At 42.5% G+C, this 12,308-nt stretch overlaps 1 protein-coding gene across 5 annotated transcripts in view; it reads left to right on the top strand.

The window, feature by feature from the left end:
• CEP41 (centrosomal protein 41) overlaps positions 1–12,308 on the top strand; it is a 47,631-nt gene that overhangs the window by 15,221 nt on the left and 20,102 nt on the right. Inside the window, exon 1 of one of the 5 annotated variants that reach the window (XM_047850133.1) lies at positions 9,463–9,535. The exons of the other annotated variants lie outside the window; for them this stretch is intronic. The gene's annotated coding sequence lies outside the window, so the exon portion shown is untranslated. Of the gene's footprint in view, positions 1–9,462; positions 9,536–12,308 lie in introns of those variants that run through there. 5 annotated transcript variants of the gene reach the window in all.

The following is a 12,308-nucleotide window of genomic DNA, read 5'->3' as shown; positions in this document are numbered from 1 at the left end:
CCATTTTGGAGGAGGAGGAAATTGAGGCACGGAGATGATGTGATTTGCTTGATGTTCAGTAAAGGAGACAGGACTAGGATTGGAATGCAGGGTGAGGAAGTCGATGGCACACCAGGGGATCTGGTGTGAAGTCCTGGCCACTGTCCCTTAGGCCAGCTGTCCCACCTCCCCCTACCCCCCCCCCCCCCAGCCTCATTCCTTCTACCACGAATGCCTTCAACTCCTCCGTGTCTTCCTGTCTCCCCTTTAACTGCAGCTGTGACCCACCCTTCTGGAATAAGCTATTCTGTGAAGGACGCCATATTTTTTCTGAGGAGTCCAAACAATATTTCAACGTTTATTTATTTTTGGGACAGAGAGAGACAGAGCATGAACGGGGGAGGGGCAGAGAGAGAGGGAGACACAGAATCGAAACAGGCTCCAGGCTCTGAGCCATCGGCCCAGAGCCCGACGCGGGGCTCGAACTCACGGAGCGCGAGATCGTGACCTGGCTGAAGTCGGACGCTTAACCGACTGCGCCACCCAGGCGCCCCTAAACAATATTTCAAAGACAGCTATAAAGGAATGCATTTCTTTTGGACCCTTCTTAAAATTAAAAGTGTTAAGACCTGAGGTTTACCTCAGATACACAGATTGGTCTGTATCTTCGGGGTTTTTTTTCTCCTGGAAATTGACAGAAATGAAAACCCATTTCTTTCCCTTCAACTCCCCAAGTCATAACCAAAATTTGACCTAATAGTAGCACCTGATAGTAATTTCGGTTTTTTTTGAAACTGAGAGACCCAAGTCCGCTTTTTATAATACATAGTAATTGCCTGTGTCCTTTTATATCGTCGGGTTTTTAAACTAGTGTGTTTGCTAATTAAACCTTTTATTTTGAAGCGATTATGGATTCAGATGGAATTTTAAGAAATAATACAGAGAGATTCCATGTACCCTTAACCCAGTTTCCCATAGTAACATCTTACGGAAACTATCCTGCAGTATCGCAACCCTGATACTGACAGTGATACATACAAGTCTAGACACAGAACATTTCCTTCACCACGAGGGTCCCTCTTGTTGCCCTTTCAAAGGCATCGCCACCCACTTTCTACCCTCAGTCCCTCCTTAACCCCTGATAGCCACAGATCTGTTCTCCATTTCTATAGTTTTGTCATTTCACAAACGCCATATATATGGAATCGTACAATATGCAACTTTTTTTGTTTAATTGGCTTTGCATGCAGCATAATTCCCTGGAGATTCATTCAGGTCGCTGCATTTATTGGCTTATACCTTTTTATTACTGAGTAGTATTCCCTGGTACGGATGTGCCACAGTTTAACCATTTATCTGTTGAGGGACATCTGGACTGTTTCCAGCTTTTTGACTGTTACAAATAAGCGTGCTATAAACATTCATGTCTTGATTTTTTTGGTGAATTTAAGTCTTCGTTTCTCTGGGATAAATGCCCACAGGGGCAACTCCTGGGTCGGATGATAGTTGCGTTTGCAGGTTTCTAAGAAACTGCCAAACCGTTTTCCAGAACAGCTACACCGGTTTACATTCTTACCAGCGATGACTGAATGCTCCAGTTTCTCCACATCCTCACCAGCATTTGGTGGTGTTGCCATTTTTAATTTTAGCCATTCTGATAGACGAGCAGTGGTATCTCATTGCCGTTTTGATTTGCATTTGCCATCTGTGTATCTTCTTCAGTGAAATATCTGTTCATGTCTTTTGCCTGCGTTCTGATTGGATTGTTTGCTTTTTAACTTGAGTGTTGAGTATTCCTCGTGTATTCTAGCTACCAGGCCTTTTGTTGGATGCATGGCAAATATTTTCTTCCAGTCTGTAGTTCGTCTTTCCATTCTCCTTACAGGGCCTTCTGACGGGTAGAAGTTTGTAATTGTGGCGAAGTCCAGTTTATCAGTGTTTCCTGTTTTGTATCCTGCTTTTGCTGTCAAATCGAAGAACTCTTTACCGAGACCACATCCCAGAGATGTTTCTATCGTGCTTTTTTCCTAAAAGTTTTATAGTTTTAGGTTTTACAGTTAAGTCCGTCGTTCACCTTGAGGTAATTTCTGCATAAGATGTGCAACTTAGATAAGGATTAACTTTTTGCTTATGGATGTCCAGGTGCTCTAGCACCATTTGTTAAAAGGCTGCCTTTCCTCCATTGAATTGTATGTTCACCTTTATCAGAAGCCAGTTTGGCCTATTTACGCGGATCTATTTTGGGGTTCTTTATTCTGTGCCATTGACCTATGTGTCTGTCCCTCTGCCAATATCTCAGTCTCGATTTCTGTAGCCCTATGGTAAATTTGATACTTAAAATTGGTTAGACTGATTACCCCCACGTTATTTTTCTTTACAAATTATTTTAGCTATTCTAATTCCTTTGCCTCCCCGTGTAAATTTTAGAATAATCTTGTCTACATGTACAAAAAAGCATTGCTCTGACTTTGATAGGAGTTGCGTTAAACCTGTGTATCAATTTAGGATGAATTGACACCTTTGCTGTGTTGAGTCTGCCAAGCCATTACTAGGGGACAGTGGTCCCCCCACTTCTCTGAGATCTCATTTTCCACCGTTTCGGTTACCCAGAGTCACCCGCGGTCCGGAAGCAGGTGTTCCTCTTCCTGATGTATCTCAGAAGGTCAATAGTAGTTTCATGCCACGTCGCAGCCCCTGTGTCATTCACCTCGCTTCTTCTCATCATGCATTGTATTATCTCACGTCGTCACAAGAAGAAGGGTAGAAGATACTTCTTTTTGTTTCTTTTATTTTATTTTTGAGAGAGAGAAAGAGAGAGAGAGAGAGAGAGAGAGAGAGAGAACAAGTTGGGGAGAGGAAGAGAGATGGGGAGATACAGAATCTGAAGCAGGCTCCAGGCTCCGAGCTGTCAGCGCAGAGCCTGACGGGGGGCTCAAACTCACCAACTTGAGATCATGACCTGAGCCGAAGTGGGGCACGTAACCGACTGAGCCACCCAGGCGCCCAAGGATATAAGCTATTTTGAGAAACAGAGAGAGACCACTTTCACATAACTTCTATCATAGTATGTATTATAATCGTTCTCTTTTATTATTAGTTATTGTTGTTAAATTCTTACTGTGCCTAATTTATAAATTAAACTTTATAATAGGTATGTATGTATAGAAAAACATAGTGTGTATATAGGGTTCAGTACCTGTATATGGTTCCTGGTGTCCACTGAGGGGAGGGGTCTTGGAACATATCCCCTGAGGGTAAAGGGGGACTACTATATGTCTCTCCATTTATTTAGATCTTCTTTGGTTTCTTTCATAAATACTGTAGTTTTCAGCATAAGGGTCCTGTACAGGTTTTGTTAGATTTACACCTAAGTATTCATTTTTTTTTTTTTTTGAGCAGTTGTAAATGGTATTGTATTTCTAATTTTGGTGTTACTGTGTTCATTGCTAACATACAGAAATACAGCTAATTTTTGTATGTTTCTCTTGAATCCTGGGACTTTGCTAAATTCACTTATTAGGTACAAAAAGAGTTTTGTTGGTGCGCCTGGGTGGCGCAGTCGGTTAAGCGTCCGACTTCAGCCAGGTCACGATCTCGCGGTCCGGGAGTTCGAGCCCCGCGTCAGGCTCTGGGCTGATGGCTCAGAGCCTGGAGCCTGTTTCCGATTCTGTGTCTCCCTCTCTCTCTGCCCCTCCCCTGTTCATGCTCTGTCTCTCTCTGTCCCAAAAATAAATAAACGTTGAAAAAAAAAAAATTAAAAAAAAAAAAAAAGAGTTTTGTTTGTTTGTTTGGGGTCTTTTGGTAGATTCCTTGGGCTTTCCTATGTAGATGATGATGTCATCTACCAAAAAAGAATAGTTTTATTTCTCCTTGCCAGTCTGTACATGTCTTTTATTTCCTTTTATTGCTTTATTGCACTGGCTAGGGCTTCCAGAATTATGGCAGATAAGAATGTTAAGAGGGAACATCCTTGTCTTTTTCCTGATCTTAGGGGGAAAGCATTCAGTCTTTCATCATCAGGTACAGTGTGAGCCATATTTGTCTGAGCAAGTTTCCTCCTATTCCTATTTTTGTGAGAATTTTCCATCACGTATGATTTGAATTTCATCAAATGGTTTTACCGCATCAATTGATAGAATCATATGATTTTGTCTTTAGCTTGTTAATAGGATGGATTACCTTGATTTGCAAATATTGTACTATTGCTGCATCTGTGGGCTAAACCTCACTTAGTCAGGGTGTATAATTCTTGTTACATATTGCTCAGTTCTCTTTATTATTTTGTTAAAGATTTTTGTGTCTGTATTAATGAGGTACATTAGTTTGTAATTCTGTTGGGGGGGGCCTATCTTTGCCTGGTTTTTTATTTTTCTATTTTTTTTAACGTGTATTTATTTTTGAGAGAGAAAGAGAGAGAGAGAGTGAGAGAGTGCAAGAAGGGGAGGGGCAGAGAGAGAGGGAGACACAGAATCCAGAAACAGGCTCTAGGCTCTGAGCTGTCATCACAGAGCCCAACGCAGGGCTCGAACTCCTGGACCGTGAAATCATTACCTGAGCCAAAGTTGGACACTTAACCGACTAAGCCACCCAAGCTCTCCTGTCTTTGTCTAGTGTTAGTAGCATCATAAACATCAGCATAACATCAGCATCATAAAATGTTGGAAAGTATTTCCACTTGTTCTGTTTTCTGGAAGAGATTGTGTATTATGAATTACACGCTTTAAAAGGGTGGCCTTTTATTGTATGCACATGGCACCTCAATTTAAGGAAATAACATACCCACTAGGAAAAAGATTGAATCGAAAACAAAACAAAACCTTGGTGTTAATTTTTACAGTTGGTTAATTGGTGTTCATCCTTTCTTAAGCATTTGGTAGAATTCTCTAGTAAAACCATCTGAACCAGGAGATTTCTGACAGTTTTTAAATTTTGAATTCAATTTATTTCATAGTTACGGAGAATATTCAAATTATTTGTTTCCTATTGAGTGAGTTGTGCTAGTTTGTGTTTTTTGAGAAATTAGTACATTTCATCTGAGTTTTCATATTTACGTGAGCAGGACTGTTTGTCATCTGCCCTTATTATCCTGCTGATTCTTTTTTTTTTTTTTTTTTTTTTAATTTTTTTTTTTTCAACGTTTATTTATTTTTGGGACAGAGAGAGACAGAGCATGAACGGGGGAGGGGCAGAGAGAGAGGGAGACACAGAATCGGAAGCAGGCTCCAGGCTCCGAGCCATCAGCCCAGAGCCCGACGCCGGGCTCGAACTCACGGACCGCGAGATCGTGACCTGGCTGAAGTCGGAGGCTTAAGCGACTGCGCCACCCAGGAGCCCCTATCCTGCTGATTCTTGAAGTGCCAGCCCCCGTTTTGTTCCTGATACTGCTAATTTGCATCTGCCCCCTTTTTTCTTTGCTATACATTTGTCCGTTTTACTGATCCTTTCAAAGAACAAACTCTTGGTTTCATCAGTTTTCCCTATTGTTTTTTGTTTCCAATTCCATCGATTTTGGCTCTCATATTTATTATTCTGTCCTTCTGCTTTGCGTTTCTAGATTCTTCTGTTTCTAGATTCTTGAGGTGGGAGCTTAACTTATTGGTTTAAGACTTTCCCTCTTTTTTTTAATACACATAGTTCGTGCGATGAATTTCTCAGCACTGCTTTAGCCGTGTCACGCAAATTTTGATATGTTGTATTTTTATTTTCATTCAGTTCAGTGTACCTTTTCATTTCCTTTGAGACTTCCTTTTTTGATTCATGGATTTTTTTTTTTTAATTTTTTTTTTTAACGTTTATTTATTTTTGAGACAGAGACAGAGCATGAACGGGGGAGGGGCAGAGAGAGAGGGAGACACAGAACCGAAAGCAGGCTCCAGGCTCTGAGCCATTAGCCCAGAGCCCGACGCGGGGCTCGAACTCACGGACCATGAGATCGTGACCTGAGCTGAAGTCGGATGCTTAACTGACTGAGCCACCCAGGCGCCCCGATTCATGGATTATTTAGAAGTGTGTTGTTTCGTTTACAAGTGTTTGGAGATTTTCTTGTTATTTTGATTTCCACTTTGATTCCATTGTGGTTGGAGGACATGCTCTGTACGTTTTGATTTTTTTTTTTTCAACGTTTATTTATTTTTGGGACAGAGAGAGACAGAGCATGAACGGGGGAGGGGCAGAGAGAGAGGGAGACACAGAATCGGAAACAGGCTCCAGGCTCTGAGCCATCAGCCCAGAGCCCGACGCGGGGCTCGAACTCCCGGACCGCGAGATCGTGACCTGGCTGAAGTCGGACGCTTAACCGACTGCGCCACCCAGGCGCCCCTTGATTTTTTTTTTTAATGCATCGTTGTCCATTTTATTACTCAAGATATGGTCTATCTTGGTGTATATCCCATAGGCACTTGAAAAAAAATGTATATACCCATGCTTTTGCTTTCTGTATTCTTTCTTCTTTCCTGAAATTCCCAGGTTCCTCCTTTTGCTTTCCGATTAGAGAACTTTCTTTAGCTATTCTTTAGGGCAAGTCTTTCGGTGACAGACTCTCTTAGTTTTGCTTCATCTGCCCAATGTCTTGGTTTCCTTTCATTCCTGAAGGGTATTTTCTCTGGGTGTGGGAGCCTAGGTCGACAATCCCTTTCGTTCAGCCCTTGAAAAATACTGTGCCACTTCCTTCTGGCTGCCATGATTTCTGATGAGAAATCTGCTGTCATTGGAACTGTTTTTCTTATATAGGTAAAGATACCATTTTTTCTCTTGCTGCTTTCAAGATTCTTTTTTCTTTAGTTTTCAAAAGTTTGATTATGATGTAGCGTGATGTGGGTTTCTTTGGGTTATCCTGTTTGGCATTCACTTGGCTCCTAGGTACATCTATAGGTTTATGTCTCTTGTCAGATCTGAGGAGTCTTCCGCCATTGTATCTTTGAGCACTTTTCCAGCCCCACCTTCTTGATCCTCTTTCCGCGCTTTGATGGCACCACATCGTAGCCCAGCAAGGATGGAAATCAAGGCTCCCCACTTGACCTTTGCTGCCAGGTGAGGGTGGTGTTTGGCTGGAGTAAAAGCAGTTATTGTCTGACAGTTTTCTGGCTTGCTAGGCTGCCCCTTTCCCTGTCCTTTGGGCGGGGACAGCAGGCTTTGATGGGGATTCTTTGTTTCTTGTCTGTCCATTGGTGTTTCTGGATTGCTGGCTTCTTTAGCTCTAAGTCTAAGATATATGAGGCAAGCAGACAAACAGACAAAACAAAAAGCTAAGTAACTCAACCATTATGCCATTCTTGGGTCTCGAGGTCTCTAGCCAGTCTGCCTCTCTCTTTCCAACCTATCAGTCTTCTCTTATATTTTATACATAATGTCCAGGGTTTGGGTTTTTTTTTTTTTTTATTCAATCTTTTTTATAATTGATACGTTCTTTTCTTTTTTTTTTTTTTTTTTTTTTAATTTTTTTTTTAGAGCAGGGGAAGGGCAGAGGGAGCGGGAGAGAGAGAATCTTAAGCGGGCTCCACACTGAGTGCAGAGCCTGACCCGGGGCTCCCTCTCACAACCGTGAGATCATGACCTGAGCTGAAATCAAAAGCCAGACGCTTAACCGACTGAGGCACCCAGGCGCACTGATACGTTATTTTCTTAAATTGAAGTATAATTTACCTACCATAAAATTCACCCTTTTAACCTTTTAAGCAATTCAGAGGTTTTTAGTACATTCACAAGGTTGTGACACCATCATCACTGTCTAATTGCAGGACATTTTTGTCACCCCCAAAAGAAAGCCCATATCCAATAGCAATCGCTTCTCATTCCTGACTTTTTCCAGTCCCTGGTGACCACTAACCTACTTTCTGTAGCTACGAGTTTGTCTATTCTGAGCATTTCATATAAATGGAATCCTGTAATATGTGGCCTTTTGTGTCTGGCTTCACTCAGCATGATGTTTTCGAGGTCCGTCTCTGTTGCAACATCTATCAACACTTCGGTCTTTTTTACCGCCAAATAATATTCTGTTGTATAGATAGATCTTCCCCGTTTTGGTTAGCCAGTCATCAGTTGAGGGACATGTGGATTGTTTATACTTTTTGGCCGTAACGCGGCTATACACATTAATGTGCAAATTTTTGCGTGAACGTATGTTTTTAATGCTCTTGGTTCTATACCTAGGAGTCACGGATGACCGTACGTGGCAACTCTGTGTTTAATTTTCTGAGGAACTGCCAAACCGTTTTCCAAAGCAGCTGCACCACTTTGCATTCCCACTAGTGTTGTGGGAGGGCTCTATTTTCTCCACGTCCTCGACGATGCTTGTTACTGTCCGTCATTTTGATTATAGGCATCTTTGCGGATGTGAAGGGGTATCGCATTGTGGTTTTGATTTGCATTTTCCTAATGACTAATGATGTGGAGCACCTTTTTATGTGCTTACCGGCATTTGTGTATCTCCCATAGAGGACTATCTGTTCAAATCACTGGCCCGGTTTTTATTTATTTATTTTTTTAACCGTTGTGTTTTAAGAGTTCTTTGGTGTATTCTGGGTACTAGGCCCTTATCAGAAGGATGATTTGCCAATACTTCCTCCCATCTACTGAGTGGTCTAGTATTTTTGTTGTGCTTAGCTGGGGGAGTAGAGAAAAGTACACCTACTCATCTTCCTGGAGGCAGAAGTCTCCCAAACCAGTTTTATAATAGCTTTTGGAAGGGCCAAAGTGTACTTCGTTGCTTAAAACTCAAAAGTATTTTAAAGTCAGTGTGGGAGAGAAATCTTATTCTAGTGTTCGATTTTTTTGTTGTTTCAAATTTAGAAATTATTTTAAAGTCAATTTCAGGGGAGGATTTTATTTTCATGTTTTTTTCTGTGCATTCTTATGACTCACCTCCCTGTGTATTCAGAGAAAAGTATCCACCTGATGTGCCGTGGCCTATTACGTGCCACGATCTATGTCCCTTTAGCTCTCTGGGTAGCCATCGGCCTGGGACAGCCAGCGTCTATGCCAGCATTCTACTCAAATGTTACCACTTGTATGGGTGCCAGGAGGTGCGAAGGGTGAGGAGTCCTGGTTAAGGGAGCCCAAGAATAACCTTACAGCCCGAGTGGTAGGTTTTTAAGGTCCGCAGTCACAGCAGTAGAAATAGGCACAGGTATGAGTGAACATTCCTCATTTCTAGGCTAAATAGATGGGTCTTTAATCTTTTCTTACCAAACAGTGAGCAATTCAGAGTTAATCACAAGAAATCAAGAATTGCATGGTATCTCCAGTCTTCACCCACATCACCTCCTGAGTTCTTCAAAGACTGCTATCTTCCTCCTGGGTAAAGATTATTTTTGATTTCTATGCTTCTGACTCCACTTCTCCTCTAAACCCAAACACTGATGTATAGCCATGGCGGGAAATAGCAGAATTGTTTTGAACTTCAACTATTTCTTTTGTTCCATAGGTGCCTGGGTGTGTCTTGCCCGCTCCCCCGCATTGCCAGACTGTGCCATGAATGGATTACGCTTCCGATGAAATCCCTGACGGCGTTTTGTTCAGTCTCCACCGCAGGGCTCTTGTGTATTCTCAAGCACCCTCTGTGGGTTTCAGTTCTGCAGCACTGCAGGCCGATTCAGGGACACTTGCCAAACCACAGGGCTCTCCCTTTGTCAGTGTCCCACCCTCTTTTATCGCCTGCGTTTATCACCTCATTTCAGTCTAGATGCGGTCCCGTATTTGAAATGTCTTCAGTTTCCTAAAATTCTCTAGATTTCCTCCACTTAGTCTTTTCTAGCCTTGTTGTTAATTTTTTTGTAAATTCCCATTACTCTTGTTCTCTCCCCACAAGCTAGTCGTTTCCTGTTTTCTTCTTTCGTCTGTACTTTTCCTGAATATTTGCTAATAGCCTTGGTCTTAAGCACTCAAACTCATTACGGACTAGGTACTCTTCATTTGTATTTGGTATTTAATTCTGTCCTTTTTTTTTTATGTCAAAGGCAGAAATGTATGTGAAAGCCTCTTACAAAGCAGAAAGCACTCTATACTCATATAACTTACTGAGATTAACAAAGGACCACTGTGCCTCTTTTCATGCTTTCTGCTCCTTCTGAGCCAAAAGAACTTCTCCGGAGAGGAGGGAAATATTGAAGAAAAATAAAGCAATGGAGTTGTCTCTTAGCAACTGAGTTCGTGCCTTATAAATCTTGCCCACTTTAGATTACTGCTGCTCAAAATCACTTGCTCTTCGTACTGGCTTAGTACAAATAATGTTATTAAATAATAAGGAAACAAAGGGAAAAAGTCTAATGAATGAGTCACCCAGTTTATCGATTGTACTCTGTCTTTGCGTAACACTATTGATAGAGTTGGGTTTATAAGCTAAGTAGAAGCTAAATAGCACCTTAAGCGTTTCGAGGCGACATGAGTCTTGAAACAATGCGGATGTCACACAGATCGTACATACATGGGTGGTAATAGATCAGGTCGTGCAGAGCTTAAAGCAAATCAGAGCAAAGCAGAGCTTAAAGCAAAGCAGAGCTTAAAGCAAAGGTGGACAAAAACCCAAGCCAGATTGGGATGTGATTATTTGTGTTGTAAAAGAATTTATTATAAGGATTCTTCAGACAATACGTCTTCATAGTAAATTTCACTTAGCCAGTGACTCCGAGTGCCTTCGTGCTAGACAGCGGAAGAGATAGAGATTCTGTGTGTGTGTGTGTGTGTGTGTGTGTGTGTGTGTGCGCGCGTGTGCGCGCGCGCGCGCGCGCGCGCGCGAGCATAAACAGCCTTTGGCTCTCCGTATCAGAAGGTAGATAAGGCTTGCACACAAATAAGGCGGCGCGATGATAAATGCCTTGTGAGTGGGGAGCTGAGTGCTGGAGAAGTTCAGAGAAGGGAAAGGTCACTTCCAGCTGGGTGAGCTATTATGATTACATGGACAAGATGACCTGTTAGAGAACAGAAGACCAACGCAGACTTTGTCAAGTTTAGTAATTAAGGCAAGATTGAAGAGGCAGGTGAGACGTCGGCGCCTTCAGCTCTGGAGCAAGGAGTTTAAACTTCAGTCACGAAGCAGCGGGGAGCCGCTGACATTTTTTTTTTTGTTTTTTTTTTTTTAATCAAAGTCTTGTCTAGGAAAATTTATCTGGCAGCAACGTGTAATTTCAGTTAAAAAAGAACTGGTTTGCCGATAGTCTTTTAGACTCCTCTTGTATAAAACAAAGCTGCCTTTATAAATAAGCCAATTATGGAATTGACTCACTTCTAGCCTTTTTAAGAGGTAGTCAGAAACCTGCTTTCAGATGCAATTAGATCCAGTAAGATAGCTGTGTAGTTAAGATACAAGCAGCGTATGAAGGAGGGTAAAATACTAGATCTCGTACTTTCTACCATCGTTTTGAAGGATTTTCTTTTTTTTTCCTTTTGCCTCGATGGGTCGGCCATCCCCGGGTCTTCCTCCAGCTGAAACAATGCAGACATCCTCCGTTTTTTTTTTTCCCCCTCTACTTGGACAGAATGAATGAATGTCATGAAAAGACCTTCTTCTCGGTAGCCCTCTCAGATCTGTTCTTAATTGTGCCAAGTATTTGTACACCTCTGCAAAAGACTGTTTTCCCTGCCTTCTCCTTCGGTGGGAAAAACAAACAGGAGGAGTGACAGCCTTACCTCACTGGGTTGTTGTGAGGCTCTGTTGCTACAAAGATGAAGGGCGGGGGGGGGGGGGGGGGGGGAGGGAAGAGTCCAAAAATGTTGATAATTGATGGAGAAGTGGACTCCACTGTAGATTGGAAATGTAATGTTTTGATAATAAAGACCATATAATAAGGCTGGCTGTTGTTTTCCATGCGTGGTATGCCTTGGGGAGTTCAGAGCATAAAATGGTTCCCACCTGCCCCCGTTAGAGAAGTAACACTCCCTGCGTATTGACCTCACGGTGAAACCGTGTTTTTGAACCAACACAACTAGAGAAGCGGTGTTGTTCTTGTGAGCCGTGTCACAAACAAGGAGGTGGGGAATATTAATCCTGGCTTAGCTTCTAATTTGCTGTGTCACTGAGCAAATCAGTCATCTCTCCTGCACCTCAGCCTCCTGTGAGGAGACTGCCTGAAGCTGCCCCAGCCAAAAGAAACCAACTGCCACGCCAAAAACACGCAAATGTAGGATCTCGGGAGCGCGGAACCAAAAGCTATGATGTACAATAGCTGACGAGTAAGATGGCGGGTCGCTGAAGAGCTCACTTCCCTTACCCTGCTGACTGGGGGGGTTCCCGCCTCAGGTCAAAATTGCGGGGGAGAGGGAAATAGGTTCCGGAGGAATTCCTGGTTCCCTCCGGAGATCTGGTCCCATCTCAGATCCATTCCAGTCTGAAGAAC

The sequence above is a fragment of the Prionailurus viverrinus genome, chromosome A2 (assembly GCF_022837055.1).
Source record: "Prionailurus viverrinus isolate Anna chromosome A2, UM_Priviv_1.0, whole genome shotgun sequence".
NCBI classification, from domain to species: domain Eukaryota; kingdom Metazoa; phylum Chordata; class Mammalia; order Carnivora; family Felidae; genus Prionailurus; species Prionailurus viverrinus.
This window is presented reverse-complemented; position numbering and strand designations above follow the sequence as displayed.